Raw genomic sequence first — 14,705 nt, 5'->3', positions numbered from 1 at the left:
CAAGGTCAGGTGTGTTCAGAAGGAGACAGAGTGTGGTATCATTGCAGGCCTTGGAGGGTCAAGGGCCTTTCTCTGTTACTTAATCATACATATCTGCAAAGAAACCTCTCTTCCCCCTCCACCCCACCCCCAAACGAGGATGAGGCCCAGATGACGTATGGGGACAGCAAGGAGCTGAGCTGGGGGACCTGGTTGGCGGGCTGAGCCACACTGCAGCTCCTTCAGCGTGATGTCTCAGTGCCCTCCCTGTGCCTGCTGCCAGGCACATTCTCTAAGCTCAGCCTTTTGTCAAATTGAGGAGGCTTCAAAACCAAAATTATTCTCTACCTCTTGCTGCCCCTCTTCTTCGCCCCCCCCCCCCCCGTGTCTTTGCCTCAGTAATAAAACCCACTGCCATAACTACTCCTGTGTGCCAGATACTGTTACCAGCGCATCAGATTGCTTAGCCTAGAAATCTGTGGGTAGTCTTAGTTGGGTCTCTTACTGCCTTGGTCTCTGCACGCGCACGCGCACACGCGCACACGCGCGCGCGCGCGCACAAACACACACATGATCTTGTCCACACCAGTAAGCTGATCCCCTCCTGGGAAGAAACTGTCTCAGAGCATGCGGAACTCCTTCCATGATGCATCTGGGGGAGCCAACAAGCGAGCTCCAGAGAGGCCACATTCTAGACCTGGCTCTGAGCTGACAAACATTTGCAGAATCTGTCTCGCCAGGCACCCCTGGGCGGTAGCTGTGTCCTTGCAAGGGTCCATTCTTCCTCCTGCTCTAAGAAGGAGGGAGACAAGAAGAAGGGGGAGCTGAGAAACAGAGGAAGATGCTTCTGTCATCTCTGACACCTGGCTTGGTGACAGCAGTGCTCACTTGAGACAGGGAGCCTGGATTCTGTCCTGGCCGAACCACTTCTGACCCCAGGATGTCTGGCAGGCCGTTTACTCTGTGGGTTTCTGTTTTTCCCATGGGGGAATAGATTAGATCTATTTTTATTTCAGGAGCAGAATTGTCCTTTTCAACAAAATCAGAGGCACACACTGTGTAGAAATGTGTGACAACAGGAGGGGAGGGACACACACTTCCCTGCACACTCCTCACCACCCCCATCTGCACCAGCCCTGCCCGGGTTTGCCTATCCAAGGAGCCTAGTATGGACCCCACTTGCACCTTACACAGCATCCAGATAGGAGATGTAGTTGCAGGCCCCGTGCTGGCTAAGAAACACAGCAGAGATGGAAATCGAGAGTCATTGGAGCCATGATGAACAGGGTCTGTGAGCAGAGTGGACACTGCTCCTAAGGTTCTTCTCCTGCTTCTGGATGTGGCGCCTGAGGAACTGGAAGAAGGGCCTGAAGAGAGAGATTCTTGGACAACTGACCTCCTGGCAGCATTAGCCACAGCAGCCAAGCAGGGAGCTCCCAGGGGGACAGCAGCCAGCAGCCAGCAGTGAGGTAAACAGACAACCCAAGTCAGCATACTCAGAAGCAGAGCATTATTCGGCCTTAGGCAGGCAGAAGGTTCTGGAGCCAGCTGCTTCATAGATGAACCTGGAAGGCATGGTACCAGGTGACGTAGGGCTACTTTAACTCCTCTGACTCATAGAGACAGAAAGGAAAGGGGTGGCGATCGGCTAAAGGGAGAGGCTGCAAGTTTCAGCCGGGGATGGGGAAAACATTCAGGAAATGGATTGTGATGACAGTTTCGTGGCTCTGGTGAAGACACTGCCGCAGATCTATCCACCTCAGCGCGGTTCAGATGACAAACTTGGCCATGCAGATTTTGACCACAGTTAAACACAATAATTTTAAAGGCTGGGCTATAATTCGGTGATAACGATACAAGGTCTTCCGTCAATCCTCATCTCTGACAAATGATGATAATAATTTAGAGGGTGATTCTAGGGACTGGACCTGGGGTAGTGCATGGCTAAGCAATTGCTTACTACCCAGCCATATCCCTCGAATTAACCATTAAAAAAATCTTCGTGTCAGAGCCGGAGAGATGCTTCAGTGGTTAAGGTCACTCATTGTTCTTGCAGAGGACCAGGTTCAATTCATTCCCAGCACCCGCATGGTGGTCCACAACTCCTTGTAACTCCAGTCCCAGTAACCTTTTGATGGCTCACAACAGTCCTTACCTCCAGTTTTAGGGAATCTAACATCCTCTTCTGATCTCCATGGGCACCAGGCACACATGTGGTATACATACATACGTACATACATACATACATACACACAGGCAAAACACTCATGAATATAAAAAAGTCTTTCAAAAGATTTAATAAAACAATCAGGGTTTATGTGCCAAAACATTGCCTACTGTTTTGCCATGAGCTGAGGGGAGGTGACAAGGGGCTGAGACAGCCACTGTTGACAGTCACTGAGCTCTACCTCTGTCTCTGGGAGAAAGTCACCTCTTTATCATCTTCAGTGTCTTAGGGTTTCTTTTGTTTGGTTGGTTGGTTAGTTGGTTGGTTGGTTGGCTGGTTAGTTGGTTGGTTGGTTGGTTGGCTGGTTACTTGGTTAGTTGGTTGGTTGGTTGGTTGGCTGGTTGGTTTTTCAAGACAGGGTTTCTCTGTGCAGTCCTGACTGTCCTGGAACTCACTCTGTAGACCAGGCTGGCCTCTAACTCAGAAATCTGCCTGCCTGTGCCTCCCAAGTGCTGGGATTAAAGGCGTGCACCACCACTGCCCAGCTGTCTTAGGGTTTCTAATTGCTTCGATAAAACACTGTGACCAAAAAGGAAGTTGAGAGGAAAGTGTTTGTTTGGTTTACACTTCCAGATCATAGTCCATCATTGGAGGAAGTCAGGACAGGAACTCCAGCAAGGCAGGAACCTGAAGGCAGGGGCTGATGCAGAGGCCATGGAGAGGTGCTGCTTACTGGCTTGCTCCCCATAGCTTGCTCAGCCTGCTTTCTTATACAGTTCAGATCTACCAGCCCAGGGATGGCACCATCCACAATAGGCTGGACCCTCCCTGCCCACCCCCAGCCCCCCATTGATCAGGGATCAAGAAAATGCCTTTCAGCTGAATCTCATGGAAGCATTTCCTCAACTGAGGCTCCTTCCTCTCTGATGCCTCTAGCTTTCATCAAGTTGGCAGATAAAACCAGCCAGTACATTGGGATTTTCCACAGGACCATCCTCTCACTGGATGCACCCTTTATTTCAATTCACCCCTCTTCACCTAAAACGCCACCTCTTCCTGAGCTCCCCTCCCATGGTGTGGGTACACCACTAAATGCAGGCACGCACGCATGCCTGCATGCACACACACACACTTGTGTTAGCTGCCCTGCACACACCCTTGGGGACTCTTGTGTTTAGCATATCTTCTATGTTTTGATACACACCTAGCTTATCTGACTCTTTTCTGTTTCTCCTGCTAGAGCATGAACACAAGCCTATTTTCCCCCGTCCTTCACTGCAGTTGTGTCTGGCCTATTGTAGGTCAGTAAACTAATCGTGGGCGATAAATTGGCAGCTAGATGGTTGATACAGCTTGCCAAGGCTCCTTTAGAGACAAAGACTAAATCCCTGCCTGGTCATAGGTCTACGCACCTATGCTGTACTCTTTCCAGTTCCCTCTCAAGACCTTGTAGAGTTTATAGATTTGATTCAAAATGGCATATATATATATATATATATATATATGTATATATATATATATATATATATATATATATATATACACACACACACACACCTCTGGCTGTTTTCTGCCCTGTAACTTGGCAATTTAGATATCAAGAGAATGACAGACAGGTAGTGACTCCAAAGAGAAAATTGGAGTTGTTTATGTGTTCTATGTTCTGTTATGTAACATATAACTCAGCCATGAACCGTACAATTTTGTGTCAGTCAGGCCTGTAGACTGGGATGGAGTTAGAACTGTTGAAGGACCCTTGAGTTGTAAGTGGAGTTTAAGGCCCTGGCAATGCAGGCAGACAGGCCCATGTTCTCTGCTGGTCAAGCAAGGAACAAAACCAAGCATTGGCAAGGAGGGGCTGCTGTGACAGTGGGGTACAGCGAGCAAGGCCCAGGCAAGCATCCATGATGAGCTGGCTTCTCCAGGCTGGAGCCCACTGTACCTGGCCAACACAGAGACCTAGGGTTTCCAGGCACAAACTCTGATGAACAGGAACTCTAAAAACCACTCATTTTAGCAGCTTGCTTTGTAAGGTCTAAAATTAGATCATTCCTAAATCAGGCTGAACCTTTAAAAAGAAAAGGCTAGCACTGAGTACAACCTATGAAATCCTTAGGATAGCAACTGCCTCTGTGGTTGATGTTTGCTTTGGTTTGTTGTGTTTTGTTTTGTTTTTGGCAACGACACCAACTCTCATTAAACACATCACCATTAAGATGCTACTAATGAGGCTGGGGTGGGTGAGTTCTCTATGATGGGGGGGACTCACCAAGGCTTCCAAGCCAATGCTTTCTAAGCTGTAGGTTGAATTGGCTTGTAAGCTATGAAATCATTTTAACACTCTATAATGAGAAGTTAATTGAAAACTGAAATGGAGCAAAATTAAATTTAAAAAAACCACACTTTATCTCACATAGCAAAGATAAGCCCTTTCTCCTCAGCTTCTCAACCTGTGTGTGTGTGTGTGTGTGTGTGTGTGTGTGTGTGTGTGTGTGTGTGTGCTACATTGCAGTATGATGTATCTTACTGTGAGTCTTAGTCAAAATTTTTTGAAAGTTTTCTAGTTCATTTTTCATATAGTACTTACTATGCCTCATCTTTCATATCGTATTTTTAAAAATATATCCAGCCAATGCTTAATCATTCCCTAATTCCCTAATTTATGGAATGCCTGTGATATAGAAGGCACTGAGCTAGGTGCTGGGATGATAAAGTCGAATAAAAGCCAGTGTTCTGTGAGGAGACTGGCAGAAGCCAGTGGTTTACTCTGACTGTTTAATGTGAGGAGAGCAAAGGACAGGGTGGGAAAGCCTACAAACACAGAGTCACCCCTAGAATGTGACGAGCAGGAAAAGACTAGAGAGGACAAGTGAAGAAAGCCACATTCAGAGCCCAGCCTGTGTGGGAAGGCACACAACAGAGACTGTCACCAATACAGGTGTACTGGCTAGTTTTGTGTCAACTTGACACAGCTGGAGTTATCACAGAGAAAGGAGCTTCAGTTGAGGAAATGCCTCCATGAGATCCAACTGTAAGGCATTTTCTCAATTAGTGATCAAGGGGGAAAGGCCCCTTGTGGGTGGGACCATCTCTGGGCTGGTAGTCTTGGGTTCTATAAGAGAGCAGGCTGAGCAAGCCAGGTGAAGCAAGCCAGTAAAGAACATCCCTCTATGGCCTCTGCATCAGCTCCTGCTCCCTGACCTGCTTGAGTTCCAGTCCTGACTTCCTTGGTGATGAACAGCAGTATGGAAGTGTAAGCCGAATAAACCCTTTCCTCCCCAACTTGCTTCTTGGTCATGATGTTTGTGCAGGAATAGAAACCCTGACTAAGACAACAGGACACTAAGAAAATGTAAAGTTACAACTACTGTCTCCCATCTCTGGAAAAAAGCTCCACACATGGTTTAAGGGAAACTCAGAGCAGGATAGAGGAGCCTCTGGCTTGGATGTGTTTTACACTCTGAGCTACTTTGTGTTTGAGTCTTGTGTTACCTTTCTGTTACAAGACCTGGGATAACCACCTTGAAGAGAGAAGAGCTCTCTTTATGGCTCAGGGTTTTAGAGTTTCTATTGCATGATTGATTGGCACCTGTGCTTTGTGCCTGGGTTAAAGCAATACATGACTGAAGCAGGAAGCAGAGCTAATCTGCCCACCTGATGGTTAGGAGGCCGGAGGACTAGGTTCCTACGATCTCCTTCAAGGACATAGCTTCAATGACATAAGGACCTCCCAGTAGTCCCCAAAAGATCTCACCAGTCCCCGGTAGTTCACCCTGGGGGACAAAGCCTCAGAGTTGAAACTAGAGCTGGCATTTACTGTATATGGGTTAATATGGTCTCCTTCTGAGTGAGTTTGAATGTCTGTCCTAGCTCCCCATGTAGAGGAAAGTGTGGGTGTAGTAAGATGGAAATGAGAAAGGACTTGGCGGGGTGTGTGTCCTGCCGAGAGCCTAAGATACTTGCGGGAGGACAAATGTCACTAAGCTAGGCCATAACCATGGGCCTAGGTCAGATCATGAAAATCTTGAGCCAGGAGGTAACCATACAGATGTGTGTTAAGAATCACACCTGGGGGTGATACACATAAGATCTTCAGAAAGTTTGGCCCGAGAGTTCTGTGAACAAGGTTGGAAGGGTACAAGTCCCGGATGGAATAGAAGCTTGTGGGAGACACATGGGTATCAGAACTCAGCAAAGTGAATGAAGAAAGCGTGTAGAAGGAGCAACGGTTGGCTTGGGAGTGAATGTTTGGGACATGCAGAGGGTCTCATACTCCTTAGTCCCCCTGAAAGCATATACTCAGCTCCCCCACTTCTCTAGGAAGATAAAGAGGTACGCAATGGAACTCCATCTGAGCCAGCCCAAAGAAAGGCACCATGATACATTTTCGTGAACATAGCTGGGAGGCTCTAAGAATTTCCTAACCAAGCATTTTCCAATCCTGACTCATGTGCAGTTTAATTATCCCGCACCTTCCTGGAGATTAGTTCCAGGAACCCCTGCTCTAGTAGATAGCAGAGTCCATAGCTGCTTAAGTCTCTTACATAAAATGGCTTAGTGTTTTCTTATGATTCATTACATCTTCTCACATGTGCTAAAGGGTCTCTAGACCCTATCAAGCTTCACACAGTGCAAATACTATTCTGTTGTTGTACTTCATGGTTTATGGGATCATGACCCCCCCAAAAAATTATACATGTTCACCGTGGCTGCAATGCTTTGTCCAAATACATTCTGTTGTATTGGTTGATTGGGTCTGTGGGTAAGAACGCCATAGTTATGGAGTGGGGAGTTAAATGCACAGTTTTCTGTACTATAAATCTCTTTTCATGTAGGCTTGGGATTAGCCTTTAACAGACTTGGAGATGTAGCCACAAGGGAATAACTCTTTTTAGATGACCTCCAATTCAGAGTTTCATCATGAAGCATACCATGACTTCCTAAATCCCAGGTAATCCTGTGAATTCAAGGAGGTAGTTGTTGAAGATTCTGGAACAGATGATGGGAGGAGTTAAGAAGAAAACATGGTCCCACTGTTTCAAAGTACATTCCAAACTGGGAGTGGGGGAAGAGAGACTGGCGGTCACAATCACTGCCTGTGGAATGTTTGTGAGGGTTACCATGGCTTCCCGACATTCTGAAAGTGCTTAGCCTGAGAGGCCCCACATAATCTTCACAGTTCAGCGGTCTCTGAATTGTCACCATGTAACCTTCTTGCCTGTTATCTGTTTACTCTGGGGATGACTCATGACTAGTCACTAGCCCAGTAACTTTGTAACCTTTCCCCCGGAGAATGTGTCTGGATGTCACAGATCTGTGCCACCTTCAGCTTTCTCTTTTCAGGGCTCAACTTGCTTCCAACAATATCACTAGTTTTTATGAGTGTTATGTGAAGCCGCAATTAGACAACATCTCCTCATCTGCCCTAGGTAAATTGTCAGTAATTGACCTAGAGCTCACTGTTTTTCTCATCAGTGAATTCCCACCTTGTCTTCTACCTCGCCAGAGGTTTTCCCCAGGGAGCCCTGCCTTAGTAGCCGCCATTTTGGTTTCTCTTGGGTCACCATTTACTCAATCCAACACCTAGCTGCTACTGGGTGCTGTGTCCTCTATGAAGATGCATTGTGGGGGGGGGGGGTTCCAAGGGATGTGGCAACCTCCACTGAGAGAGAGAACCTTTCTGGTAATCAGCTGTGTGACTTTGAAGAGCCACCAGCTCCCTCTGAGCCTGCGCTAAGCTCTCTGTAATGTTGACTAGGGGGGGGGGGCAACAGATCTCCAGACAGCAAGCTCTCAGATCTAGTCCTCACACCCTGCCTCTTCAGCATGCAGGATGGGGTTCTGTCTTCTGCGTGGAGCATGATGGGTGAGAGGAAGCAGAGGCTGGAGAGATGGAGGACCCACAGTTTGAAAGGAGATGAACCCCACAGGACGCTTCCACAGAGTGATGCTGGCCAGCCCACCTTGGACCACAGGAAGCTCCCTAAGAAAAAGGTTGGGTGAATTGAGCAGAGAAACAGTTGTCTCAGCAGGGAAGAGCTCTCCTTCAGTTCTCCATGATCCAGAGAATGAGGATCTGTATGAGGGGCTTTGAGAGAGAAAGAGCCCGTGAGGATGAAGGCATCTGCTATAGTTAAGTAAGCCACTGACAAATTTTAAGCCAGAAAGGATGGCCTCAAGTGGGTTTTATTTTCTTCTTTCACTGGCCATTTGGAAGCCACTGGCCTAGCAGCCATTGTGGAACTGGGTATGTACGTAGGAGACTCATGTTCCCTTCTGTTCTCATTTTATCCCCTTCCCCAATGACCCGTGCTGTGCTCTGAATATCTCTTTATGCCCCAGTATATGTATTTGTGTATGTATAGTGTGTGTGTGTTATATAGCATAATAGATGCTACTTTAGCATATTTACTCTCATAGACCCTGAGATACACATTCAGAACCCTGTTTTGTGGAAGAAACCAAGGTTAACAGAAATCTACTAACTTGTCTTTTTAAAAAAGACATCTCATTCATTATGAGAAGTTGTTCAACTCCTCTCTTCCCCAACCTATTGTAAACATGAGGGTACCCACTAGCGCAGGTGTCCGTTGTAGTCACGGAGCTTGGGACCACCCATGAACTCTCAGAACCAGTTAGGAACAGAACCCAGGCCCCCAACTCCTGGACAGAGCACCTTTGTTCTGCCCTACCTCCAGCCCTGACTGTGTAGGCTCTGGGCCTGCTGCGGATGGAACCTTCTCTGCTGGCGTACAGACATCCCTTACAACCAGAGCCCTCATTGCTCTCTCAAGTCCAACCAAGTACTTGGAAACAGGCTTTCGTGCTAGATTTCCATCTAGCCAGAGAGTCAACATTACAGAGAGCTTAGTGCAGGCTCAGAGGGAGCTGGTGGCTCTTCAAAGTCACACAGCTGATTACCAGAAAGCTCCTCTCTCAGTGGAGGTTGCCACATCCCTTGGAAACCTACCCTGTGGTGCTTAGAGTGTGGCTCCGTTCATCTAAAAGTGCAGAGAGTACATTTCATTTGGCCTGCTTCTAAAACTAAGCTATTGACTGTATTTCAATAGAAGAGGTGAGAATTTATTTTTAAAAGATTTTGAACTACAGTCTTTAGTCATCAGTTGGCTCAGTAATAAACTGAGAGAACACTATTTTATTAATTTAAAGTTGTTGTTGTTGTTTAGAGACAGGGTCTCATGCAGCCCAGCCTGGCCTCAAACTTGCTGTGTAGCTGAGAGTGGCCTGAAACTTCTCATCTTCCTACTTCCACTTCCTTCCCAAAAGCTAGATTATAGTTGTGTTTTATGTGATGCTGGAGATCAAACCCTGGGCACCGAGTATGCTAGGCAAACACTCCACCAACTGGCTATACCCCAAGCCCCAGGAGAGAGAGAACACCCTTTCTTGCTCACGGTCCCAGCTGTCCCAGGCTTCTCCCTTCTCAGGCTGCCTATCCTGGGCCACTCCAGCCATCACAACCTTCAGCCGTGAAGAGTTCCAGGCAGCAGCTAACCGTCCTTGAGCTTCCTCATGCACCATCCGGTGTGACCTTCACCACAAGCATAAGCCATCTACCTTTTACAGTGGGAGAAACAGACGTGATGAAAGAAAACCAATTTCCCAGAGTTGTAGGAACTTGCACAAGAATGGCCCCTCTGCCTGCCTCTAGGTCTACAGTGGGTCCCTTTCACCATGACAACAGAATCCTTGAAGTTTGACCCTGACTCAGAATTGGTCTGACCTCCCTCCTGAGCTTCAAACCCCAATTCCAGTGTCCACTGGGCTCCCCCAGGGCTTTCCCAGAACCATCTCAATCCCAAGCCTCATCCTCCCCCTCCATGCTCAGCTTGCCTGGTAGAACACAGTCATCCTTGGCTCCCTTCTTTACCATCACATCCTACCTAGGCCCATTACCCCTCAAATCTCAGGGCTGCTCCTTCCTTCCAGACAGGCCACAACCTCACATAGCTAATCTCCCAGTTTTCTGTACTACACTGTCAGTCAGGTATAGCTTCCTACTGAAACCCTTGTCTTCACTCCACCTGGCCCACCTTATCAACACAGGACTTCTAAAGGTGAGTCTGAGCAAATGCTGTCTGTCTGTCTGTCTGTCTGTCCGTCTGTCAGCTCTTTTGGTGGCCCTCAGAGCCTGTTGCCTGCCCTGCTACTGGATTCCTGCGGTGATCAGTTTTGACCGCAGGACCCTGTTCCCAAACCCAGCAGTGCTATTTTACAGGGCTCTGCTCTTACACTCTTCCTTCTGCACAGACCTCTGCCCTCTCCCCAGCCCCTCAGTTTAGCTGCTGTGGCCTTCTTGGCTCCAGCTCTCCTCACTGCATTCCACTTACAGTTGTTTGCTTTCCTGTCTTCTTCCAGGCAGCAGAAATTGTCTGAGGGGTGGTCAGAGCTACACAGACTATAGAGTAGTTACATAAGAGGGGTGTGTGTGTGTGTCTGTATGTCTATGTGCCTGTGATGTGGTGTAGGCATGTGTGGAAAGAGAGAGAGAGAGAGAGAGAGAGAGAGAGAGAGAGAGAGAGAGAATGTGCATGTCTGTTCGTGTGTGTACATGTATATGTGTATGTAAATGAAGACACATTCTTATGTGTATGGAGGCTAGAGTTCAACTTCAGGTGTTGGTCCTCGGAAACTGTCTACCTTGCTTTTTGAGACAAGGTCTCTCCCAGTGACCTAGGCTCACTAATTCAGCTAGGCTGGCTGGCTGGCTGGCTGGCGGGCCTCTGGGGTGTCTCTGTCTCTGCCTCCCCAATGCTGGGGTTGTAAGTATGCATCACCACGCCCAGCTTGTGACATGGGTGCTGGGGCTTGAGTTCAGATCATCATGCTTGCTTGGACAAACCCCCAGCCCCCCAAAGAACGCTTTAGATACAGGTGAAGGTATGATAGTTAATCTCACGTGTCAACGGGACTGAGCTAGAAGATAGCCAGAGAACTGATGAACAGTTAGTCCTGGGCGTGTCGCTGAGTAGTTTCTGGAAAGAGCTCAGCATCTGGCTGATAAACCTGGTGGTACCATCCAGTCCACTGAGGGTCTCAACAGAACAAAGACATGGTGGAAACAAGGGACATATCCACCCTGTCCCAACCTGGGGCTTGTGGTTCCTGTGTCTGGGAACTCAGTGAGAATCACCAACTCTCCCTGTTCTCTAGATAGAAGATGGTGGAGAACTCTAGCATCCCTAATTGTGTGGCCAGTTTCCATTATAAATCACCTCTGTGTATCTTCTATTGGGTGTTTCTCTGAAGAGTCTTAACACAGGCTCGAAAGCCTACTGATCTGTCCCATGTCTATCAGTCCAGGTCACTCCTGCAGAGCCCATGGCCTTTACTACTGTGCCCATGATAGTCCCTCTGGGGTCCTTCCATTTGGCCATCACCCCAGAGCAGCATCCACTGAGCTGAGACATGGATTCCTCCTCTCACAGTCCATCCACTTTATCTAAGGACCTCCCTTTAACCACACAGAGGAAAACAGCTGGAATCTGCTTTTTGACAATGGAGCAGAGGTGTCCTAAGGGTACAAGGAGCCACAAGCCATCTACTGTCTCCGATGAAGATGCTTAGTAAATATTTGTGGAGCAGAGGATGAAGGTACTAAAATGTTTCTTCTTAAGATGCAGACAATCTCTGGGAGCCGTTTCTCGCGCGCGAGCAAAGTACCACATCAGGAATTCCAGACATCTGACCTTATCAGCGGTGCCCCTGCGCTCCTTGCCTGGAGTTGTCTGGACCCTGACAAACACTTCAAAGCCTACCACCCTTGCCTCTCCCGGAGTGAAGGAGGTTGTCTTGGTGTTCCATCGCTGTGAAGAGACACGGTGGCCACGGCAGTGCTTATAAAAGAAAGCATTTAGTTCAGGCCTGCTTACCGTTTCAGAGGGATTTAGTCCCTTTATCCCCATGACAGGGAACATGGCGGCACGCAGCTGGAGAAGTAGCTAGTGTTCTTCAGCCAGTTCTGAGGGAGCGCGGCAGGAAGAGAAAGACCCTGGCCAGGGTCTAGCTTTTGAAACTTCAATGACCCATTCCCAGGGACATTTCCTTCAATAAGGCCACACCAACAAGGTCACGCCTTCTATCTCTTCCCAGGTAATGCCACTCCCTGATGAGTAAGCATTCAATTACGCTGGAGCCATTCTCATTCAAACCTCCACGGGGTGGAGAGGAAGGTATTTGGGGTGGTCTGAAGGCAGGAAAACCTCCTCATCCAGCCACAATGGAAGCCTGGGATGAGTGTCCTTGCAAACTGGGAGAGGGAGCTCTCTGCATGTTCACCCAGACTTGCCGCTGTCAACTGCGGAAGAATCTTCAGGAAGGGCATAGGGCCTTCCTGAATGTCACACCCAGACATTCCCTTCTCTTGTAGCACCTTTCCTGTTCTCTTGTCTTCTCTCCTCCCCCTCCCCCTCCTTCTCTCCCACCCCAGCCCTCCCTCACCTTCTTCTCTCCCTCCCTTCTAGTCCCTTCTTCATTTCCCTTTCCTCGTCCGTCCTATCCACCTGTCTTCCCTTCCTTTCTTCCTCTTTTTCATCTCCATGCTGCTCCTGTTCTTCTAGACGACTGTGTCACACAATGCCTGCTCTCTGCCAGAACGTCAGAGGAGCAGGGGGTGACAGTGCATGGATCCCTGTGAGGAGAGAGCCAGCGTTCGCAGTGTAAGTGCTGCGGGCATTGGTCCCAACACACGTCCAGTTTTCTGGTATGCTCTGGTATTCTGGTTCTCTTTTGGATCCCAGTAGCATTTGGTTGTGTAGGTTTTGCAATTATATTGTGAGTGACGTCTTTGGTTTTCTGTTTACTTCATTGTTGTTTTTTGTTTTTGTTTTTTAAAGCACTGACTGGGAGCCTGGGAGATAGCTCAGTCAGTATGGCCATGAAGACATGAATTCCTTATAACCCAGAAGAAAATGCCAGGTGCATGCTTAGAATCCCACCGCCGGGGAGGAGGAAACTGAAGATCCCTGGGATAGCTGGCTGGTCAGCCTAGCTTCCTCAGTGAGCCCCAGGCTCAATGCTTCCTGTGGCAAGCTCCCAGGGGCCCCACCTCAAGGGTGCCTCTTCCCCATGACCACCTGTGACCTTCAAAATGACAGCTGCCAAGGATGCTGAAGATGGTCAGCCTGGCTCATCACCAACTCTGGAACTCAGCAGCTGCATCAATGTGGATGGGGAAAAAAAAGTCTCGGTTACATTGATCTTTGCCAGTGTCTCCTTCAGCAACATACATCGCCACAACCACATCTCCAGTGGTCTCTGGGAACATCATCACTATTTTCAGATCTGTGACAGTTGTGTCAGGTGGTTGAAAATGTCATTAAACCCATTACTGCTTCAAAATTACAGTCATTATTGAAACCTGCTCCTAGACCTTGTTATTTAGTCTGTTAATAAACAAGGATTCCTAGAACCATAAACTTTATTTCTTAAAATATTGTGCTAACTGTATTTCAGAACAAAAAATTCTCTTTTAGTTCTCTATGTCGTCTCTCTACCTAGAAAATTTGAAGAAGTTATGTGGGTTTCATAGACACCAGGGGGCGGGTCCACAGCAAAAAAAAAAAAAAAAAAAAAAAAGAGCCTTGGCTAAGAAACCTAAGTTTTGGGTTTTGTGCATGAAAGTTTTCTGTTTTAGGTGCCCAGATTTTTTTTTTTAAACAAGTCTTGGTAGTGGTCCTTCAGTTCCCTTCCCCAGACATTCAACTGACACTTAGCATCTATCTACAAACTGCTGAAGCATGGCGCACCAAGGCAACCTGTCCTATGACAGCTGCTGACTCTGTCAGCTGAAAGGAAGGAGCCTCCATTCTGAAAAATCAGGGAAAACTCAAATTCAGCTAGCTGCTCGTTGCTTTGAAATCCACGGACACTCCCTCCCTAAGGTATAAATTCTATCAGAATAATTAATGTTTCCGAACCCCCAGAGTTTCCCATCACTCTGTGACTCCCAACCCCTTCTGTCAAAATCCTCCACATTCCTCTACAGCCTACCCACCCCCACCCTTCCCAGAGGAAGTTAATCCCTTCCCCCCTCTCGCTCCCCTTCTCCTGCCCCTCCCCTGCAGATTTTTGCTCTGTCACTTCCAATTGTCGTTATTCACCCGAGTCTGACTTGCCTCTGGGATCTTGAGCCTTCTGGGTTGCCTAGTGAAGAGGAACAGCCCCCCTTCAACCCAGACCCTAGCTCATCCGCTCCCGGCTCCCTTTCCTCCAATTCTTAGCAAACAGATTCTTCTCCATAGACAGATTTGCAGCTCCCAGGAGCAAAACTGCTACTCTTTCTCCAAGGCCTCTCTCTCCTCTCCGCCTATTCGGAACTTGATTTTGAGACCTTGCTCTCACACTCCCAAATCCTCCCCCAGGGGGCATTTCCTTCTCAGGCCAAGTCCGTGTGCAGGCCTGTGTTCACGCTACCCCACCCTCCTCTACTCTGCCACAGACAATGTCCCCTTCTGCTTAGTTTCCCCCGTCATCTTTCCACTCATGGCCTCTTTCAGAAGCTCTCTATGATTCTCAATATCCAACACCCAGGCCCCAA

At 48.0% G+C, this 14,705-nt stretch overlaps 1 long non-coding RNA gene across 1 annotated transcript; it reads left to right on the top strand.

The window, feature by feature from the left end:
• Positions 1 to 7,281: 7,281 nt before the first annotated feature.
• Positions 7,282 to 13,579, top strand: 4930444M15Rik (RIKEN cDNA 4930444M15 gene). Its single transcript, NR_045660.1, has 4 exons — positions 7,282 to 7,575; positions 7,972 to 8,283; positions 11,785 to 12,259; positions 13,003 to 13,579. It is a non-coding gene; the product is annotated as an RIKEN cDNA 4930444M15 gene (long non-coding RNA).
• The last annotated feature ends 1,126 nt before the right edge of the window (positions 13,580 to 14,705 follow it).

The sequence above is a fragment of the Mus musculus genome, chromosome 14 (assembly GCF_000001635.26).
Source record: "Mus musculus strain C57BL/6J chromosome 14, GRCm38.p6 C57BL/6J".
Classification (NCBI taxonomy): domain Eukaryota; kingdom Metazoa; phylum Chordata; class Mammalia; order Rodentia; family Muridae; genus Mus; species Mus musculus.
This window is presented reverse-complemented; position numbering and strand designations above follow the sequence as displayed.